The sequence below is a fragment of the Arachis hypogaea genome, chromosome 4, assembly GCF_003086295.3.
Source record: "Arachis hypogaea cultivar Tifrunner chromosome 4, arahy.Tifrunner.gnm2.J5K5, whole genome shotgun sequence".
In the NCBI taxonomy this organism is placed as follows: Eukaryota; Viridiplantae; Streptophyta; class Magnoliopsida; order Fabales; family Fabaceae; genus Arachis; species Arachis hypogaea.
The window spans coordinates 39,932,310-39,955,411 of NC_092039.1; the positions used below are offsets into that span (position 1 = coordinate 39,932,310).

The following is a 23,102-nucleotide window of genomic DNA, read 5'->3' on the forward strand; positions in this document are numbered from 1 at the left end:
AATTCTTAGGTGGTTTGAGAATTAATCATGATACATGTGACGACATTATTTGTTGAATTCACATACATTTTTTATTTTCCTCTGTAATTGATTTATGGCCGAAACAAAACCAACACTCCCATAACCTAACAACAGCCATTCCACTAAAATTGTTCAAAAATAAATATAAACAAAAGGAAGCCCAAAACAGCCAGCCTAAAAGAAGCAGAAGGAATGAAATGAAACAAGGACTACAACATGTTAATCAAATCTAAGTGCAAGGACATGTTAATCAAATAATGAGATGCACTACATGTTTGATGTTGATGACCTGAGGCTGAAATGAAACAAGGACTACATCGTACACTAATGTGTCTAAGTGCAAGGGTTAGAGGTGTTCTTGCACTTGCTAAAATAAGTTTGGCTCCTCTACCATGAATACGCAATACAAAAGGCACAAACCTTAATAAGTAAGATCTTAGTGAAACAGGACATGATCAGTCCCAATTATTAAGTTCCAATTTCCAACATGACTACCGCTGTACCGCATGTATAAAATATAAGTACTAGCCTTCAATAGAGCAACTCAGATTGCTAGCAAGAATGGATGACTCGAACTCATTTACAAGACTAACATATAAGTGCGGACCCTTAAGTGTATATTTTAATTTCTAGAATTTATCCAAAAGATATAAATGAATAAAAAAATAAATGTTCAGTTAATGCAAAAAACATTGATCAGAGCAAGGGCAGCGAGCTAAACAACTACAGAGATTAGTACAAGCACACACCACACCAATATATTTTTGTAACATTATTATGAAGATGATTATGTAACCCTGCCTAGCAAATTACCATAATTAGAACATTGCAAATTAGTCATATAATTGAATTTTGTACAGAAGATACCAACTTAATAACATTGCAAATTACTCATATAATTAGAACATCCAAGATGTGAATCAGAGATCCAATATTTTGTTTAAAATAGAAAGAAGCAAATTCAGGATGACTGGAATCATGTTGATGCATTATTAGAAGTTTAAAAACAAACTTAAATCAAAACTACCTGCTGTTAGTGTATTAAACAGTTTAGGCATTTGGTAATCACTACTGTTGTAAGCTGAATGAGGAAGCCATATGTCAAGGAACTGAAATCCATGCACCAAAATGGCCTACATTACGAAATGCACAAAACAATATCATTACACCAATAGCCACTGCAAACATCAGAAACTAGATGAGTGAATCCCAAATCTGCCGTGATACATACTAACTAGTAATACCTGTAGGGTCTCAAAAGCAATACTTAATGGCTCAAGGTATAATAACAGATGTAGAGAGGACGGATCGCTTCTATATACTGACACACAAAACCTTATCCTAGGAGAATTAAAAAGAAAAAAGCGTCAGGAGCATTCTTAAAGCAATAAAATTACAATAATGATGTTAATAGTACTTGATTTAGCATTCATGGAAATTAAATCTAAAATGGCTCTAAGGGCAGAATAATCATACAATAAATCCAAACAAGAAAAGTATAAACTGTAGATTGTTGGCTCCACAGAAATATATATTAGAGACTAGAACCAGGATTTTATCACGATGCATGTAACACCCTAATTAGCCTAAGCTTTACCTTGCATAAAAAAGCAAAGGTTATTCAAAAGTTACGACAGTTCTAAGCTTATACATAACATATATAGAAGGAATTAATAATATCTAGAAGCCCGATGAGGGATATAGCTCAAAAACAGGATTTGAAAAGCCCAAAACGTACTAGCAAAGCTACTAGCTTAAGGCACAAGGAATAGGTACAGCATAATAAAATATCATAGTATAATATCATAAGGATCTAGCCACGGCTGGCAGAGTTTAAGCCGGCTAGTCATATATAAGACAAACAGAAACTTGACAGTTAAACAGCTTATACAAATTTTGTTCTCTCAAATACAAGCCTCTAGGCAAAGCAAAATACAGAAGTGAGAGACATATACAAAATAAACCAAAAGAGATTAAAAAAGTATCAGGATCCTCCACTCCTGTCACCATCCAAACAACTCACCGAGGTGGGTTGTGACCTGCATCTGAAAAATAACAACAGAATATGGTATAAGAACTGGAGGTTCTCAGTATGGTAACAGTGCCCAGTGATGTAAGATATAAGACCCCAGGATGCCGAAGGCAATTCTAGGCTCCAATCCATCACAAGATTCGATCTTAAGGCATACTAAACAATGAAGCATAACTTAAATCATAAAACAAATAAAGCCTTAGCAGTATAAAATGGGTAATCTAACTTAGGGGATTACTAACTAAACTAGTCACCGCAGTCTGATAAACCCTATTTTTAGGGTTTATCTTATGTTGAATTTAGAGGGTTTTGTCAACTTGTCTCCCATTTATTCACTAAAATAGCATGATTTTGTAAATTCTCCTTTAATTGTGCTTAAGAGTGAAAACATGCTTTTTGGGTCTTAAAATAGCTAAATTTAATTCAACTTGATCCCATTAGATGCCTTGATATGTTTGTTAAGTGATTTCAGGTTTAGGAGGCAAAGATTGGATTGAGGGAATGAAGAAAAAGCATGTAGAAATGGAGAACTCATGAAGAAATGCGCAAAGCTGTCAATCCTGACCTCTACGCACTTAATCAATCATAACTTGAGCTACAGAGATCCAAATGAGACGGTTTCAATTGCGTTGGAAAGCTAATCTGGGGCTTCAAAATTATATAAGATTTTTTATAGTTGCCTGGTGTTTAGAGACGTGTACACATACACGTCGATGCTTGCACGTGACTCACTAAAGGCAACTCGTGGCCAGCAATTTCTGAAGCATTTTGGGCCCAATCCAACTCATTTCTGATGCTATTTAACCCAAAGATTGAAGAGGGATGAACTAGGGAGTTACCAATTAGTTTAGTTTTAGTTTAGAGTTAGTTTCTAGAGAGAGAAGCTCTCTCTTCTCTCTAAAATTAGGGTTCTTAGTTTTAAATCTATATCTCTCTCTTCTCTTGCTTCAATTTTCCTTTTCCTCTTTAATTCTTCTCTTGTAGTTGTAGCATTCTACTTCTCTTGTAGTTTCTTTGTATTGTTAATTGTAGTTTATGAATTCTTTTGTAGATCTACATTTCTTCTTCAATGCAATTGGTAAGTTCTTTGTTGTTTCATAATTGTTTTGCCTTTCTATTGTTAATCTCTTGCTTTTGTAGTTAGATCTCTCTTTAATTATTGCAATTTATATTGTTTACCTTTGTTACCTTTTATTTGTTTGATGAAATGCTTCTTTTAGTTATGAGGTAGATTTTGTTCCTCTTGGCTTTGGTTGAGTAATTGGAGATTCTTGAGTTATCTAATTCCTTTGATGATTGATAATTGGAAGTTGCTAATTGACTTTAATGCCACTAAGCTAGTCTTTCATTATGAGTTGGCTAGGACTTGTGGACTCAAGTTAATTCATCCACTTGACTTTCCTCCTTGGTTAGAGGCTAACCTAGTAGGAGCAATGAACGATTCTCATCACAATTGATAAGGATAACTAGGATAGGACTTCTAGTTCTCATACCTTGCCAAGAGCTTTCTTACTTGCTAGTTTATCTCCTTTGCCATTTATATTTCTTGTTTACTATCTCAAAACCCAAAACATACTTCATAACCAATAACAAGAACACTTTATTGCAATTTCTAAGGAGAATGACCCAAGGTTTGAATACTTCAATTTATATTTTTAGGGGTTTGTTACTTGTGACAATCAAATTTTTGTATGAAAGGATTATTGTTGGTTTAGAAAATATACTTGCAATGAGGATTCATTTGTGAAATTCTAGACCACACAAAAATCCGGTCATCAAAATGGCGCCGTTGCCGGAGAATTGCAAATGTGCGCTTGTTATTGGTTATTGTACATATGTGAATATTGTGAATAGTTTGCTCTTTTGTTGATTTTCTTATTTGAGTTGGTAATTAGATTTTATCTTCTTATTTTGTGCTTTTTATTTTTTATTTCTCTACTATGAATTCTCACTTTGGCTATGAGTTTAGTTCTAACTATGCTATAGGAAATGGGAGCTACAATGAAGATATGCATCAAGGATGGGACAATCAAAGGTGGGAGGAGCCTCAAGCTTATGGACAACCTTCTTGGCAACAACCTCCTCTGGTTTCTTATAGGTATAATTCCACTCCTAATGCATATCAATCCAATAGCTATGATGGACTCCCTTGTGGTTACCAACAAGCCTCACCATATGCTTATGAACCTTATCCTCAACATAATCCTCAACCATACTCACAAGCCTCATTTTGCCAAACACCTCCATATGACCCCAATCCATACCCACCACACCAACCACCTTTTGAGCCATATGAACCATATATGGAACCACCACAACATTAACACTTCCAAGAGCCACCCTCTCCATACTATTACCAAGATGAACCACCTCCAATATATGAAAATTCTCAACCACAAGATGAATTCTACTTTCCACCACAACCTCCCATGGAAGAATATTCATGTCCATCGATCCAAGAGCTATATGATCCTAATCATGTTATCCAAGCAGAACAAGAGTCAAGGGGTCATCTCAAGGAAGCATTGGATCAACTTCAAGCAACCATAGAGTGTGTTGTGCAACAAGTGAAAAAAGTGGAGAGTGTTGAACCGCCACAATCCCACCAAGAAGAACCACCTTCCTATTATTAACCCTTTCTCCAAAATAATGAACCCTCCTATCCACCCCAAGCCCCAATAGATGATGAGTCTCTCACTTTGCTACTTCAAGGACAAAAGGAGGTGAAAAGGGATACACAAAACTTCACGGCTGCCTTGGATGAGGTGGTGAACCGGTTAGCATCCCAATGCTTGAATGCTTAAGGAACTCCTATGGCTACATGTGAAGAATCCAAGGAAGAGCATAGCATGAAAGAGAGATTGGGAATTTCGGTGGAAAATAAGAAATGTTGCTTTGTGTTGGAACAATTGGAGAAAGCTTTGATTATTGAAGAATAGGAAGAAGTGGTTGAAGACTTAGGAGATGTGGAACCTCCATGGGAACATAGAATTGAAGAAAACCTCTCCAAAAAGATTGAATTTGATGTTGAGGAGGAAAGTGGACAACCTTCAAGGAATATTCCGTATGAAGAATTGGATGGGATAGAGCAAGAATTGAGTTCCCATAGCAATGAAGATCAAGCATCAAATCCTTGTGGTAAATCCTTTGAACGTGAAGAACCTTCTCCTGGTAAAATTGAAAGAAATATGGAGGTACATTTCTCTCATCCTCCCATTTATGATTTGAGTAAGGGGAAGAAGTTATTAAAATTAGTGAACAGTGGATAGAAATTAAGAGATCTTATGAGGAGGTGAAGGTCCTTAGAAAAAGGAGGATGGGAATTGAATGCGCTTTGTCAAGCTCATTGGAAGCTTCTTTACCTAGGTTGTCATCTACTCCTTCACTTGAGTGGATAAAACTCATCTCTATTAGCTTTATTATCCCACTCGAGTATGGCTTGCTTGAAACGGATGGTCAACTTAGGATGCTTTGTAGGATGAAGCGTAAGAGAAAGATGTTTCGTGGTTGGCGTTGCAAATCAAGGTTTATTATGGTTGACACATCAAAGATAAAATATAAAGGTTGGAATAGAGCTCAACTAGATGGGTCTAGGAGGATTGTTGGGCACTTCATTGAGAATTCATTTTACTTGCCACCCGGATGGATTAATAATGATCAACTTCAAGACGGGTGTGAAAATAAAGTGTGGGATCCCGGATCGCACAAGGAAGATCAATTTTGGGAACCCCTGGCTTGTGAAGAACTCCATCAAGGCTTGGAGGCATTACCTTTGAATAATAGAGCCTATTGGAGACTCAAGCATTGGTGGATGTTCAAGGATGAATTCAAGCACAAGCCACTGATGAGCAGATAATTTATATGCTTTTTGGCATTGTTTTTACATAGTTTTTAGTATGATTTAGCTACTTTTTAGTATATTTTTATTAGTTTTTAAGCAAAATTCACATTTCTGAACTTTACTATGAGTTTTTGTGTTTTTCTGTGATTTCAGGTATTTTTTGGCTGAAATTGAGGGACCTGAGCAAAAATCTGATTCAGAGGCTGACAAAGAACTGCTGATGCTGTTGGATTCTGACCTCCCTGCACTCGAAATGGAATTTTTGGAGATACAGAAGTTCAAATGGCGCGCACTTAATTGCGTTGGAAAGTAGACATCCAGGGCTTTCCATCAATATATAATAGTTCATACTTTGCCCGAGTTTAGACGACGCAAACTGGCGTTTAACGCTAGCTTTCTGCCCTATTCTGGCGTTAAACGCCAGAAACAAGTTGCAAAGCAGAGTTAAACGCCAGAAACAAGTTACAAACTGGTATTTAACTCTAAGGAAGACCTCTACACGTGGAAGCTTCAATACTCAGCCCAAGCACACACCAAGTGGGTCCCGAAAGTGGATTTCTTCATCATTTACTTATTTCTGTAAACCCTAGTAACTAGTTTAGTATAAATAGAACTTTTTACTATTGTATTTACATCTTGGGACTGTCTTTTGATGAGATCTTTGATCATTGTTAGTCCTTAGACATTGGGGGCTGGCCTCACGGCCATCCTACCCTATTTTCACTTATGAATTTTTAACGATGGAGTTTCTACACACCATAGATTAAGGTGTGGAGCTCTGCTGTTCCTCGAGTATTAATGCAAAGTACTATTGTTCTTCTATTCAATTCATGCTTATTCTTATTCTAAGATATTCATTCACACACAAGAACATGATGAATGTGATGATTATGTGACACTCATCACCATTCTCACTTATGAACGCGTGATTGATAATCATTTTCGTTCTACATGAAAACAAGCTTGAATGCATATCTCTTGGATTTTTAATCAACGATTCACATTGACTCCCCTCTGACAATGGGGCATCTGAATCCAAGATTAGAATCTTTGTGGTATAGGCTAAAATCCATTGGCAAGATTCTTGAGATCCGGAAAGTCTAAACCTTGTCTGTGGTATTCCGAGTAGGATCTGGGATGGGATGACTGTGACGAGCTTCAAACTCGCGACTGTAGGGCGTGGTGACAGACGCAAAAGGATAGTAAATCCTATTCCTACACGATCGAGAACCAACAGCTGATTAGCCATACGATATCTGTGCATGGTATTTTTCATCCGAGACGAGCAATTCGACAGTTGATTAGCCGTACAGAAACCGTAGAGGACCATTTTCACTGAGAGGACGGGAAGTAGCCATTGACAATGGTGACACCCAACATATAGCTTGCCATAGAAAGGAGTCAGAAGGATTGGATGAAGGCAGTAGGAAAGCAGAGATTCAGAAAGAACAACGCATCTCCATACACTTATCTGAAATTCCCACCAATGATTTACATAAGTATCTCTATCTTTATTTTATGTTTTATTTATATTTTAATTATCAAAACTCCATAACCATTTGAATCCGCCTTACTGAGATTTACAAGGTGACCATAGCTTGCTTCAAGCTGACAATCTCCGTGGGATCGATCCTTACTCACGTAAGGTTTATTACTTGGACGACCCAGTAGACTTGCTGGTTAGTTGTGCGAAGTTGTGAAAAAGAGTTGAGATTACAATTGTGCGTACCAAGTTGTTGGCGCCATTGAGATCATAGTTTTGTGCACCAAGTTTTTGGCACCGTTGCCGGGGATTGTTCGAGTTTGGACAACTAACGGTTCATCTTGTTGCTCAGATTAGATAATTTTCTTCTTGTTTCAACTTTTATTTTCTTTTCAAAAAGTTTTCAAAAATATTTCAAATTTTTTTCTTTGTTTTTGTTTTTCCAAAAAGATATTTTCGAAAAAACAAAAAAAAATTAATAAAATCATAAAAAAATTTGTGTTTCTTGTTTGAGTCTAGTTTCAATTTTTAAGTTTGGTGTCAATTGCATATTTTAATTTTTCTAAAAATTTTCGAAAACTCATGCATTGCATTCTTCATGATCTTCAAGTTGTTCTTAACAAGTATTCTTGTTTGAATTTCATATTTTCTTGTTTTGTGTCTTTTCTTGTTTTTCATATGCATTTTTGCATTCATAGTGTCTAAACATGAAAAATTTCTAAGTTTGGTGTCTTGCATGTTTTTCTTTTCTTGAAAACTTTTCAAAAATAACTTCTTGATGTTCATCATGATCTTCAAAGTGTTCTTGGTATTCATCTTGACATTCATAGTGTTCTTGCATGCATCATTTGTTTTAATCCAGAATTTTTATGTCTTGAGTCATTTTGTTATTTTTCTCTCTCCTCATCAAAAATTCAAAAATAAAAAATATCTTTCACTTATTTCTCTCACCAATTTCGAAATGTTTGGGTTGACTTAGTCAAAAAATTTTAAAATAAGTTAAACCTTGTTAGTCAAGTCAAGATTTCAATTTGAAAAATCTTATCTTTTCAAAATCTTTTTCAAAAATCAAATCTTTTTCATTTTTTTATTATTTTCAAAAATTTTAAAAATTGATTTTCAAAATCTTTTTCTTAATTTTATTGCATAATTTTCGAAAACCTTACTAACAACTAATGTGATTGATTCAAAAATTTGAAGTTTGTTACTTTCTTGTTAAGAAAGGTTCAATCTTTAAATTCTAGAATCATATCTTTTAGTTTCTTGTTAGTCAAGTAATCAATTTTAACTTTAAAAATCAAATCTTTTTAATTTCCTTTTCAAATCTTTTTTCAAATAAATTTCAATCATATCTTTTCAAACATATCTTTTTCAAATCATATCTTTTTCAAAATCAATTTCAAAAATCTTTTCTAACTTCCTATCTTTTCAAAATTGATTTTCAAATCTTTTTCAACTAACTAATTGATTTTTTTGTTTGTTTTACTATTTCTTATCTTTTTCAAAACCAGCTAACTATTTTTCTCTCTCTAATTTTCGAAAATTCCTCTTTTTCAAAAATTTTTTTATTTAACTAATTATTTTAAATTTTAATTTTAATTTTATTTCTTTTCTTAATTTTCGAATACTAACTATTTTTTAAAACAAAAACAAAAATATTTTTCTTCTCTTTTAGTTAATATTCGAAATCCCTCTTTCTCTCATCTCTTTCTATTTATTTATTTATCTACTAACAATTCTTTTCTACTCATAATTTGAACCCTCTTCTCTTCTCTCTCTGTGTTCGAATTTTTCTTCTTCTATTCTTTTCTTCTTCTACCCACATAAAGGAATCTCTATACTGTGACATAGAAGATTCCTCTTCTTTTCTGTTCTCTTCTTTTTCATATGAGCAGGAGCAAGGATAAGGACATTCTTGTTGAAGTAGATCCTGAACCTGAAAGGACTCTGAAGAAGAAGCTAAGAGAAGCTAAAGCCCAACAATCCAAAGAAAACCTTACAGAGAATCTCGAAAAAAAAAAGGAGACATGGCCGAACGCAACAACAATGCAAGGAAGATGCTTGGTGACTTTACTGCACCAAATTCTAACTTCCATGGAAGAAGCATCTCAATCCTTGCCATTAGAGCAAACAATTTTGAGCTAAAGCCTCAATTAGTTTTTCTGATGCAACAGAATTGCAAGTTTCATGGACTTCCATCAGAAGATCCTTTTTAGTTCTTAACTGAATTCTTGCAGATCTGTGATACTGTTAAAACCAATGGAGTTGATTCTGAGGTCTATAAGCTTATGCTTTTTCCTTTTGCTGTAAGAGACAGAGCTAGAACATGGTTGAACTCTCAACCTAAAGATAGCCTGAACTCTTAGGATAAGCTGGTCACGACTTTCTTAGCCAAGTTCTTTCCTCTTCAAAAGCTGAACAAGCTTAGAGTGGATGTTCAAACCTTCAGACAGAAAGAAGGTGAATCCCTCTATGAAGCTTGGGAGAGATACAAGCAACTGACCAAAAAGTGTCCTTCTGACATGCTTTCAGAATGGACCATCCTGGATATATTCTATGATGGTCTGTCTGAATTGTCTAAGATGTCATTAGACCATTCTGCAGGTGGATCTATTCACCTAAAGAAAACGTCTGCAGAAGCTCAGGAACTCATTGATATGGTTGCAAATAACCAGTTCATTTACACTTCTAAAAGGAATCCTGTGAGTAATGGGATGCCTCAGAGGAAGGGAGTTCTTGAAATTGATGCTCTGAATGCCATATTGGCTCAAAACAAAATGTTGACTTAACAGGTCAATATGATTTCTCAGAGTCTGAATGGATTGCAAAATGCATCCAATAATACTAAAGAAGCATCTTCTGAAGAAGAAGCTTATGATCCTGAAAACCCTGCAATGGCAGAGGTGAATTACATGAGTGAAGCCTATGGAAACACCTATAATCCCTCATGGAGAAATCATCCAAATTTCTCATGGAAGAATCAACAAAAGCCTCAACACGGCTTTAATAATGGTGAAAGAAATAGGTTTAGCAATAGCAAGCCTTTTCCATCATTCTCTCAGCAACAGACAGATAATTCTGAGCAGAGCCCCTCTAGCTTAGTAAACATAGTCTCTAATCTATCTAAGGCCACTCTAAGTTTCATGAATGAAACAAGGTCCTCCATTAGAAATTTGGAGGTGCAAGTGGGCCAGCTGAGTAAAAGAGTCACTGAAACTCCTCCTAGTACTCTCCCAAGCAATACAGAAGAGAACCCAAAAAGAGAGTGCAAGGCCATAACCTTACTTGGTATTGCCGAATGCACAGAGGAGGAGGAGGACGTGAATCCCAGTGAGGAAGATCTCATGGGACATCCTCTGGACAAAAAGGAGTTCCCAATTGAGGAACCTAAGGAATCTGAGGCTCACCTAGAGACCATAGAGATTCCATTGAACCTCCTTTTACCATTCATGAGCTTTGATGACTATTCATCTTCTGAAAAAGATGAAGACATTGTTGAAGGACAAGTTGCCCAGTATTTAGGAGCAATCATGAAGCTGAATGCCAAGCTATTTGGTAATGAGACTTGGGAGGATGAGCTTCCATTGCTCATTAATGAACCAAATACCTGGGTTCAGCACACTTTACCTTAAAAGAAACAGGATCCTGGTAAATTCCTAATTCCCTGTACCATAGGCACCATGACCTTTTAGAAGGCTCTGTGTGACCTGGGACTAGGCATAAACTTAATGCCACTCTCTGTAATGGAGAAACTGAGAATCTTTGAGGTAGAGGCTACCAAATTCTCATTAGAGATGGTAGACAAATCCATGAAAAAGGCTTATAGACAGGTAGAGGATATGCTAGTAAAGGTCAAAGGCCTTTATATCCCTGCTGATTTCATAATCCTAGACACTGGGAAGGATGAGGATGAATCCATCATCCTTGGAAGACCCTTCCTAGCCACAACAAAAACTGTGATTGATGTGGACAGATGAGAGTTGATCCTTCAATTGAATGAGGACTACCTTGTGTTTAAAACTCAAGGATCTCCCTCTATAACCATGGAGAGGAAGCAAGAAAAGCTTCTCTCAATACAGAGTCAAACAAGGCCCCCACAGTCAAACTCTAAGTTTGGTGTTGGGAGGTCACAACCAAACTCTAAGTTTGGTGTTGAACCCTCACATTCAAACTCTAAGTTTGGTGTTGGGAGGTCCCAGCAATGCTCTGAACATCTGTGAAGCTCCATGAGAGCTCACTGTCAAGCTATTGCCATTAAAGAAGCGCTTATTGGGAGGCAACCCAATTTTATTTATCTATGTTATTTTATTTTTTTAGGTTGATGATCATGTGGAGTCAAAAAAATAACTGCAAAAAATCAAAGAAAAATAAAAAATAACATTAAAAATAGCACACCCTGGAGGAGCAACTTACTGGCGTTTAAACGCCAATAAGGGTAGCAAAATGGGCGTTTAATGCCCAGTCTGGCACCATTCTGGGTGTTAAACGCTAGAAACAAGCACCAGACTGGCGTTAAACGCCAGAAACAGGCTACAATCTGGCGTTAAACGCCAGAAATAGGTTGCAGCCTGGCGTTTAATGCCAGGAAAGCAATAAAAGCTGGCGTTTAACGTCAGAAACAAGCAGCAATCTGGCGTTAAATGCCAGGATTGCACAGTAAGGGTGTTTTGCACGCCTAAAAGGAGCAGGGATGAAATCCTTGACCCCTCAGGATCTGTGGACCCCATAGGATCCCCACCTACCCTCCCACAATACTCTTCCCCAAATACCCCTCACCAATCAACTCATTCACTCTTCCCCATCACCTCTTCACCAATCACCTCCATATCTCTTCCCCAAAAACCCGACCTACCTCACTTTTAAATTCAAACACTTTTCCCTCCCAAACCCAACCCTAATGACCCAACCCTAACCCTCCCCTCATCCCTATATAAACCCCTTACTACTTCTTTATATTCACACAACACATACACCTTTCCACCATCTTAGCCGAATTCACTTCTCCCTCAATCTCCTTTATTTTCCTTCTTCTTTTGCTCGAGGACGAGCAAACCTTTTAAGTTTGGTGTGGTAAAAGCATTGCTTTTTATTTTTCCATAACTATTTATGGCACCTAAGGCCGGAGAAACCTCTAGAAAGAGGAAAGGGAAGGCAAAAGCTTCCACCTCCGAGTCATGGGAGATGGAGAGATTCATCTCAAAGGTCCATCAAGACCACTTCTATAAAATTATGGCCAAGAAGAAGGTGATCCCTGAGGTCCCTTTCATGCTCAAGAAAAATGAGTATCCAGAGATCCGACATGAGATTTGAAGAAGAGGTTGGGAAGTTCTTACTAACCCCATTCAACAAGTCGGAATCTTAATGGTTCAAAAGTTCTATGTCAACGCATAGATCACTAGGAACCATAATCAAAGTATGAACCCGAATCTAAAGAATTGGCTTACAATGGTTCGGGGAAAATACTTAGATTTCAGTCCGGAAAATGTAAGGTTGGCGTTCCACTTGCCAATGATGCGAGAAAACGCATGCCCCTACACTAGAAGGGTCAACTTTGATCAAAGGTTGGACCAAGTCCTCATGGACATATGTGTGGAAGGAGCTCAATGGAAAAAAGACTCAAGAGACAATCCAGTTCAATTGAAAAGACCGGACCTTAAGCCTGTGGCTAGAGGATGGTTGGAGTTCATCCAACGCTCCATCATTTCTACTAGAAACTGATCTGAAGTGACTGTGGATTGGGCCATCATGATCCATAGTATCATGATTGTGGAGGAAGTGGAAGTTCATGAGATTATACCTCTAGAACTCTACAAGGTGGCTGACAAGTCATCCACCTTGGCAAGGTTAGCATTTTCTTATCTCATTTGTCATCTATGCAGTTTAGCTGGGATTGACATAGAAGGAAACATCCTCATTGAAGAGGACAAGCCCATCACTAAGAAAAAGATAGAGTAAACAAGAGAGCCCAATCATGGACTTCAACAAGAGCATGAAGAAGATCCTCAGCAAGAAATCCCTGAGATGCCTCAAGGGATGCAATTTCCTCCACACAACTATTGGGAACAACTCAACACCTCCTTGGAAGGCTTGAGTTACGACATGGACCATTTAAGGGTGGAGCACCAAGAGCACTCCATCATTCTCCATGAGATTAGAGAAGATCAAAGAGCTATGAGGGAGGAACAACAAAGGCAAGGAAGAGACATAGAGGAGCTTAGGCGTTCCATTGGTTCTTTAAGAGGAAGACGCCACTCACACTAAGGTGGACTCATTCCTTAATCTCCTTGTCTATTTATTTTTTGTTTTCGGTTTTTGAGCTTCATGCTTGTCTATGTTTGTGTCTTCATTACATGATCATTAGTGTCTAGTATATATGTCTTAAAGCTATGAATAATTCCATGAATCCTTCACCTCTCTTAAATGAAAAATGTGCTTAATTACAAAAGAACAAGAAGTACTTGGATTTCAAATTTTATTGTGAAATTAGTTTAATTATTTTGATGCGGTGGCAATACTTTTTGTTTTCTGAATGAATGCTTGAACAGTGCATATTTTTTATAGTGAAGTTTATGAATGTTAAAATTGTTGGCTCTTAAAAGAATGATGAACAAAGAGAAATATTATTGATAATCTGAAAAATCATGAAATTGATTCTTGAAGCAAGAAAAAGTAGTGAATAACAAAGCTTGCGAAAAAAATGGCGAAAAAAATTAAAAGAAAAAAAAGAAAGAAAAAGAAAAAGCAAACAGAAAAAGCCAATAGCCCTTAAAACAAAAGGCTTTGAGGCTTTGAGCATCAGTGGATAGGAGGGCCCAAGGAAATAAAATCCAGGCCTAAGCGGCTAAATCAAGCTGTCCCTAATCATGTGCTTGTGGCATGAAGGTCCAAGTGAAAAGCTTGAGACTGAGTGGTTAAAGTCGTGATCCAAAGTAAAAGAGTGTGCTTAAGAACTCTGGACACCTCTAGCTGGGGACTTTAGCAAAGCTGAGTCACAATTTGAAAAGGTTCACCCAGTCATGTGTCTATGGCATTTATGTATCTGGTGGTAATATTGGAAAACAAAGTGCTTAGGGCCACGACCAAGACTCATAAAGTAACTGTGTTCAAGAATCAACATACTGAACAAGGAGAATCAATAACACTATCTAAAATTCTGAGTTCCTAAGATGCCAATCATTCTAAATTTCAAAGGATAAAGTGAGATGCCAAAACTATTCAGAAGCAAAAAGCTACTAGCCCCGCTCATCTAATCGGGACTAAGCTTCATTGATATTATGAGATTCATTGTATATTATCTTCTTTTTATCCTATTTGATTTTCAGTTGCTTGGAGACAAGCAACAATTTAAGTTTGGTGTTGTGATGAGTGGATAATTTATACGCTTTTTGGCATTATTTTTACATAGTTTTTAGTATGATTTAGCTATTTTTAGTATATTTTTATTATTTTTTAAGCAAAATTCACATTTCTAGACTTTACTATGAGTTTGTGTGTTTTTTTGTGATTTTAGGTATTTTCTGGCTAAAATTGAGGGACCTGAGCAAAATTCTGATTCAGAGGCTGACAAAGGACTGCTGATGCTGTTGGATTCTGACCTCCCTGCACTCGAAATAGAATTTTTGGAGCTACAAAAGTCAAATGGTGCGCTCTCAACTACGTTGGAAAGTAGACATCCAGGGATTTCCAAAAATATATAATAGTCCATACTTTGCCTGAGTTTAGACGACGCAAATTGGCATTTAACGCTAGCTTTCTGCCCTATTCTGGCGTTAAACGCCAGAAACAAGTTAAAAACTGGCGTTTAACTCCAAGGAAGACCTCTACACGTGGAAGCTTCAATACTCAGCCCAAGCACACACCAAGTGGGCCCCGGAAGTGGATTTCTGCATCATTTACTTATTTTTATAAACCCTAGTAACTAGTTTAGTATAAATAGAACTTTTTACTATTGTATTTACATCTTGGGACTGTCTTTTGACGAGATCTTTGATCATTGTTAGTCCTTAGACATTGGGGGTTGGCCTCACGGCCATGCCTACCCTATTTTCACTTATAAATTTTCAACGGTGGAGTTTCTACACACCATAGATTAAGGTGTGGAGCTCTGCTGTTCCTCGAGTATTAATGCAAAGTACTATTGTTCTTCTATTCAATTCATGCTTATTCTTATTCTAAGATATTCATTCACACACAAGAACATGATGAATGTGATGATTATGTAACACTCATCACCATTCTCACTTATGAACGCGTGATTAACAACTACTTCCGTTCTACATGAAAACAAGCTTGAATGCATATCTCTTGGATTTCTAATCAATGATTCACATCGACTCCCCTCTAACAATGGGGCATTTGAATCCGAGATATCGTGGTATAGGCTAGAATCCATTGGCAGCATTCTTGAGATCCGGAAAGTCTAAACCTTGTCTGTGGTATTTCGAGTAGGATCTGGGATGGGATGACTGTGACGAGCTTCAAACTCGTGACTGTAGGGCGTGGTGATAGACGCAAAAGGATAGTAAATCCTATTCCTACACGATCGAGAACCAACAGCTGATTAGCCATACGATATCTGTGCATGGTATTTTTCATCCTAGACGAGCAATCCGACAGTTGATTAGCCGTACAGAAACCGTAGAGGACCATTTTCACTGAGAAGACAGGAAGTAGCCATTGACAATGGTGACACCCAACATACAGCTTGCCATAGAAAGGAGTCAGAAGGATTGGATGAAGGCAGTAGGAAAGCAGAGATTCCGAAGGAACAGCGCATCTCCATACACTTATCTGAAATTCCCACCAATGATTTACATAAGTATCTCTATCTTTATTTTACGTTTTATTTATATTTTAATTATCAAAACTTCATAACCATTTGAATCCGCCTGACTGAGATTTACAAGGTGATCATAGCTTGCTTCAAGCCGACAATCTCCGTGGGATTGACCCTTACTCACGTAAGGTTTATTACTTGGACGACCCAGTGCACTTGTTGGTTAGTTGTGCGAAGTTGCGAAAAAGAGTTGAGATTACAATTGTGCGTACCAAGTTGTTGGTACCATTGAGATCACAATTTCGTGCACCAGCCACCTTGATGAGGAGCTCCCCATAAGTCCAACTTAAGGACAATAAACAAAAGTGCTAGGTGGGAGACACCCCACCATGGTAAATGATGAGCGGATAATTTATACGCTTTTTGGCACTGTTTTTAGTATGTTTTTAGTATATTTTAGTTATTTTTTTGTATGTTTTTATGAGTTTTTATTTAAAATTCACTTTTCTGGGCTTTACTATGAGTTTGTGTGTTTTTCTGTGATTTCAGGTAATTTCTGGCTGAAATTGAGGGACCTGAGCAAAAATCTTATTCAGAGGCTGAAAAAGGACTGCAGATGCTATTGGATTCTGACCTCCCTGCACTCGAAATTGCTTTTCTGGAGCTACAGAAACCCGATTGGCGCGCTCTCAATTGCGTTGGAAAGTAGACATCTTGGGCTTTCCAGCAATGTATAATAGTCTATACTTGCAAATCAGCTTTAGAATTCCCGGTGTTTAACGCCGGAACTGGCACAAAAGCTGGTGTTTAACTCCAGGAAAAGTCTCTACACATGAAAGCTTCAATGCTCAGCCCAAGCACACACCAAGTGGATCCCGGAAGTGGATTTTTACGTCATTTACTCATTTATGTATATCCTAGGTTACTAGTTCACTATAAATAGGATCTTTTGACATTGTATCTGGACCTCATGACACTTTACACGTTTCATATTGTACCTTCTACGGCATGAGTCTCTAAACCCCATGGTTGGGGGTGAGGAGCTCTGCTGTGTCTTGATGGATTAATGCAATTACTACTATTTTTCATTCAAAAATGCTTGTTTCCATTCTAAGATATCACTTGCTCCTCAACTTGATGAATGTGATGATCCGTGACACTCATCATCATTCTCACCTATGAACATGTGCCTGACAACCACCTCCGTTCTACTTTAGACTGAGTGGATATCTCTTGGATTCTTTAGCCAGAATCTTCGTGGTATAAGCTAGAATATATTGGCGGCCATTCTTGAGAATCCGGAAGGTCTAAACCTTGTCTGTGGTATTCTGAGTAGGATTCAGGGATTGAATGACTGTGACGAGCTTCAAACTTGCGATTGTGGGGTGTTAGCGACAGATGCAAAAGAATCACTGGATTCTATTCCGACATGATCGAGAACCGACAGATGAATAGCCGTGCTGTGACAGAGCGCGTTGAACATTTTCACTAAGAGGATGGGAGGTAGCCATTGACAACGGTGAAACCCTACATACAGCTTGCTGGTGCACGAAATTGTGAACAATACTTTTTCACAACTCTCATAATCCCCGGTAATGGCTCCAAAAACGTGGTAGCTCAATACCATGGCATTACACAACTTCGCACAACTAACCAGCAAGTGCACTGGGTCGTCCAAGTAATAAACCTTACGCGAGTAAGGGTCGATCCCACGGAGATTGTTAGTATTGAAGCAAGCTATGGTCATCTTGTAAATCTTAGTCAGGCAAACTCAAATGTATATGGTGATGAACGAAAATAACACAAAGGTAAAGATAGAGATACTTATGTAATTCATTGGTAGGAACTTCAGACAAGCGCATGAAGATGCCTTCCCTTCCGTCTCTCTGCTTTCCTACTGTCTTCATCCAATCCTTCTTCCTCCTTTCCATGGCAAGCTTAAGCAAGGGTTTCACCGTTGTCAGTGGCTACCTCCCATCCTCTCAGTGAAAGCGATTTGCATATGCTCTGTCACAGCATAGTGGAATTCATCTGTCGGTTCTCAATCAGGCCGGAATAGAATCCAGTGATTCTTTTGCGTCTGTCACTAACGCCCCGCCCTCAGGAGTTTGAAGCACGTCACAGTCATTCAGTCATTGAATCCTACTCAGAATACCACAGACAAGGTTAGACCTTCTGGATTCTCTTGAATGCTGCCATCAGTTCTCGCCTATACCACGAAGATTCCGGTTAAAGAACCCAAGAGATATTCACTTAGCCTCAAATGCTTGTAGAACAAGAGTGGTTGTCAATCACTTTGTTCATGAGTGATAATGATGATGAGTGTCAATCATCACCTTCATCAAGTTGAAGAACAGGTGATATCTTAGAACAAGAACAAGCGGAATTGAATGGAAGAACAATAGTAATTGCATTAATACTCGAGGTACAGCAGAGCTCCACACCTTAATCTATGGTGTGTAGAAACTCCACCGTTGAAAATACATAAGAACAAGAGTGATCATTGGTTTCGGCCCCAGAGAGGGAACCAGAAGAACCAAGATCTGATCTAAGAACTAGATGTCCAAAGATGATCAAAGGATCGAAAAATAATCCAAAGATGAAAATACAATAGTAAAAGGTTCTATATATAGAAAACTAGTAGCCTAAGGTGTACAAAGGTGAGTAAATGACATAAAAATCCACTTCCGGGCCCACTTGGTGTGTGCTTGGGCTGAGCAATGAAGTAATTTTCGTGCAAAGACTCTTCTTGGAGTTAAACGCCAGCTTTAGTGCCAGTTTGGGCGTTTAACTCCCATTTGGGTGCCAGTTCCAGCGTTTAACGCTGGGATTTCTTGAGGTGACTTTGAACGCCGGTTTGGGCCATCAAATCTCGGGCAAAGTATGGACTATCATATATTGCTGGAAAGCCCAGGATGTCTACTTTCCAATGCCGTTGAGAGCGCGCCAATTGGGCTTCTGTAGCTCCAGAAAATCCGCTTCGAGTGCAGGGAGGTCAGAATCCAACAGCATCTGCAGTCCTTTTTGGTCTCGGAATCAGATTTTTGCTCAGGACCCTCAATTTCAGCCAGAAAATACCTGAAATCATAGAAAAACACACAAACTCATAGTAAAGTCCAGAAAAGTGAATTTTAACTAAAAACTAATAAAAATATACTAAAAACTAACTAGATCAAGCTAAAAACATACTAAAAACAATGCCAAAAAGTATACAAATTATCCGCTCATCACTTGCCATGGAAGGAGCCTTGCATGTATGAAGAAGAAGACAGTAGAAAAGTAGAGATTCAGAAGATAGAGCATCTCCAAAACCTCAACCTGTTCTCCATTACTGCAAAACAAGTATTTATTTCATGTTCTTCTACTTTTCACAATTAAACCTGAGAATTATTGATATCCTGACTAAGAGTTACAAGATAACCATAGCTTGCTTCAAGCTGACAATCTCTGTGGGATCGACCCTTACTCACGTAAGGTATTACTTGGACGACCCAGTGCACTTGCTGGTTAGTTGTGCGGAATTGCAAAAGTGTGATTGCAATTTCGTGCACCAAGTTTTTGGCGCCGTTGCCGGGGATTGTTCGAGTTTGGACAACTAACAGTTTATCTTGTTGCTTAGATTAGGAATATTTTATTTTTGTTGGTTTAGAGTCTTTTATTTGAGTCTAGTTTCAGATTTTAAGTTTGGTGTCAATTGCATTCTTTTACTTTCTCTTAATTTTTCGAATTTGCATTGTCTTAGCTGTTTCTTTACCTATAAAAATTCTAAGTTTGGTGTCTTCTTTGTGTTTTCCTTTAAATTTTTGAAAATTTGTGTTTGATTTTCTAAAAATTTTAAGTTTGGTGTCATTTTGTTGTTTTTCTCTTTCCTCATTTCAAAAATCAAATCTTTTTCAAAATAATTTTCAATCATATCTTCTTAATTGCTAATTCCAAAATCTTTTTAATTAATTAATTAATTTAGTTTTCAATTTGCTTTGATTTTATTCTCTTTTGGTTTTCGAATTTTTATTTTATTTTTCATTCATTTTAGTTTATTATTTTCGGTTACTTTTAAAAAGAAAAAAAATATCTACATCATCTCCCTTTCTCCATCATGGACCTAAGTGGAATTGAGCAGTTCAGAAGGACTCTGGGGTCATATGCTAACCCCATTACAGCTGCATATGGGAGTAGCATCTGTATACCTCCCATTAAAGCAAACAGCTTTGAGCTAAATCCTCAACTCATTATCATGGTGCAGCAAAATTGCCAATATTTCGGTCTTCCACAGGAAGAACCTACTGAGTTTCTGACACAGTTCTTACAAATTGCTGACACAGTACATGTTAAAGAAGTAGATCAGGATGTCTACAGATTGTTACTGTTTCCATTTGCTGTAAAAGATCAAGCTAAGAGGTGGTTGAATAACCAACCTACAGCAAGCATAAAAACATGGAGACAGTTATCAGACAAATTCCTGAATCAATTTTACCCTCCAAAAAGGATGACACAGCTAAGGCTGGACATCCAAGGCTTTAAACAAGAGGATAATGAATCCCTTTATAATGCCTGGGAGAGGTATAGAGGTATGCTAAGGAAATGCCCATCTAGGAGCGCTTCTATTGCCCCGGAATTTGGTGAGTCTTTGTCCTTGTTGGTTTTCGGGGTATCTTGTAGCGTGACATCCGCGTTCTTGTGCGGTGTTCTATCTTCCAGACCTGAATTGTGGTCGTTGTCATGGTCGTCCGCCATGGTGATGGGATGACTTCCAGGTTCCCCAGCAACGGCGCCAATGTTCCGAGGGTTACCTGAAACTGGAGGTCGATCTCGGACGAGATCTTTCGTACTGGTCGTAGCTGGAGTGTCCGGCAGGTGGATGGCAGCCGGAGCTGGTACGTCTGACTTGTTGGACTGATGGTGCTGCTGATCCTCTGCCACCGAATGGTGGGGGTACCTGCAAGGGACTCCGATGCTTAAGTTAGCAAGGGTATTAAGCAGGTTTATATGTAGAATCAGAGTATGAGTTATACCTGGGTGCTCCAATGTATTTATAATGGTGTGGAGCGACCTTCTTAGATAAGATAAGTTAGTTATCTTATCTTATCTTATCTTTGAGTAAGTTCATCTTTATCTCCAAGGGAACCGCCCTTATCTCTGCAGGCTTGGGTTGCCTTAGGATTTGGGTCGTGTTCCTCTATCTGGGCCCTTTACTGGGCTTTCCTGTTGATTTGACTGAGCTTTTTGGGAAGAGGTCAGATAATCTGACTTGAAGAGGTCGGTCGCTTTGTCGCTAATTATCCCAGGTCGGGTAGCTCGACCCAGGGTATGAACAGGTACATACTCATGTATTAATCCAATGTTAGACCTTATGCATTGATGTTCTTGTATATTGATTGCAAGAAAGAAAAAAAATATGAAAAAAACAAAAAGAAAAGAAAAAAAAAGAAAAAGAAAAAAATATAGAAAAAGAAAGAAAAAAGAAAAGAAATAAAAAGGGGACAAAATGCCCCTGAGTGAATTCAATAAAGTCAATGCATATGTGTTGTGAAGTGAAAGAAAATGCATGAGTATGTGAAAAAGTGAAGAATGAGTAGTTATGTTAACTTTTAATTGTATAAGTTATTATATAGGTTAGGTGGGAAGTTTAAGTTGATCAAAGATTCAAATTCTAGTCCACTTAACCATATACAATCCTACTGATGGTGTTTTTGCTGAAAACGAATTTTCCAACACACAAATCCAACCGGCAAGTATACCGGGTCGCATCAAGTAGTAATAACTCACTTAGAGTGAGGTCGATCCCACAGGGATTGATGGATCAAGCAACTTTAGTGGGTGATTAGTTTAGTCAAGCTAACATTGAAGTGGAATTGAGTGAAATAGTAGCCAACAGAAAGTAAATTGAGAAGAATTGTAAATGACAGAATGTAAATTGGCAGGAAACGTAAAGAACAAGAAAGTAAAAGAGCTGAAACTTAAATTGCAAGAATTGTAAATTGCATCAAATGTAAAGGGGGTTGGGTGCTGGAAATTAAAGAAAGCAATAGATTAAGCAACTGGAAATTTAAATTGCAGAAAATGTAAATATGCAGGAAATTAAATCAAGCTCAATGTGAACAAAGATGTGGAAGTGCAGAATGCAGGAAAGGAAATTTCAGAAAAGTAAACGTAGCAGAAGAGTAAAGTGCAGCTCAATTTCAATAGCTAAGGGAAAGTTGAAGATCTCAGGGGTGGAGGAGACTAGAAAACAAATCTAGATCTCAATCCCTTCCTTGATCCAACAGAGAATAATTGCAGAAGAAAATTAAAAGAACAGATTGCAGAAGAAGAAGATTTAAAACAGCAAATGAAAATTGTGTTATGCAGTAAGAGAACAAGATGAATCTCAAATCAGGAATGAAACAGAATTCCTTCCTTCCCAATCCAAAATTCCAAAACAGCAATGAAAACTAAGAGAGAGAGCTATCTATTCCTAATGGAGCCGGCCCCTTCTGAAATGAGAGTGATGCCTTTATATAGGCTTTTCAAAGTGAAAAATGAAAATAAAATTAAAACAAATTACAAAAATGAAAATCCTAATTTAATTGATCCATGTGCCTTTGAGTCATGTTGAGTGGGCTTTGCTTGCTTTGGATTTGAGGAGAAATGGGTTTGGTTGGCCTTGATTCAATTTGGAGAGGAATTGAATTTAAATGAAATTTTGGTTGAATTTTTGGCCCATGTGCTCCCAGGAGGCTGCCCTGCCCTTGTGGAGGGCAGGGCAGGATTTGATGCGTGCGGCTATGGTGCGGGCGTGGCGTGCGAGCTTGGTGCGCAGGATGCTGCCCTGCCCTCGCGGAGGGCAGGGCAGAAAAATCTGGTGCGCCAGTTTGGTGCTTGTGCGTGCTGCTGGTGCTGCCGAAGGATGCCTTGGTGCGCCAGAATGGTGCGCCTGTGTGCCACAACAAAATGCTGCCCTGCCCTCGCG

General features: G+C 37.9%; 1 non-coding gene and 1 pseudogene across 1 annotated transcript; both read right to left on the minus strand.

Moving 5' to 3' along the window:
• Window positions 1–808: 808 nt before the first annotated feature.
• The window catches only part of LOC112794836 (uncharacterized), a 93,559-nt pseudogene continuing 71,265 nt past the window's right edge, over window positions 809–23,102 (minus strand).
• LOC112799237 (small nucleolar RNA R71) lies at window positions 9,798–9,905 on the minus strand. Its single transcript, XR_003200812.1, has one exon. It is a non-coding gene; the product is annotated as a small nucleolar RNA R71 (small nucleolar RNA).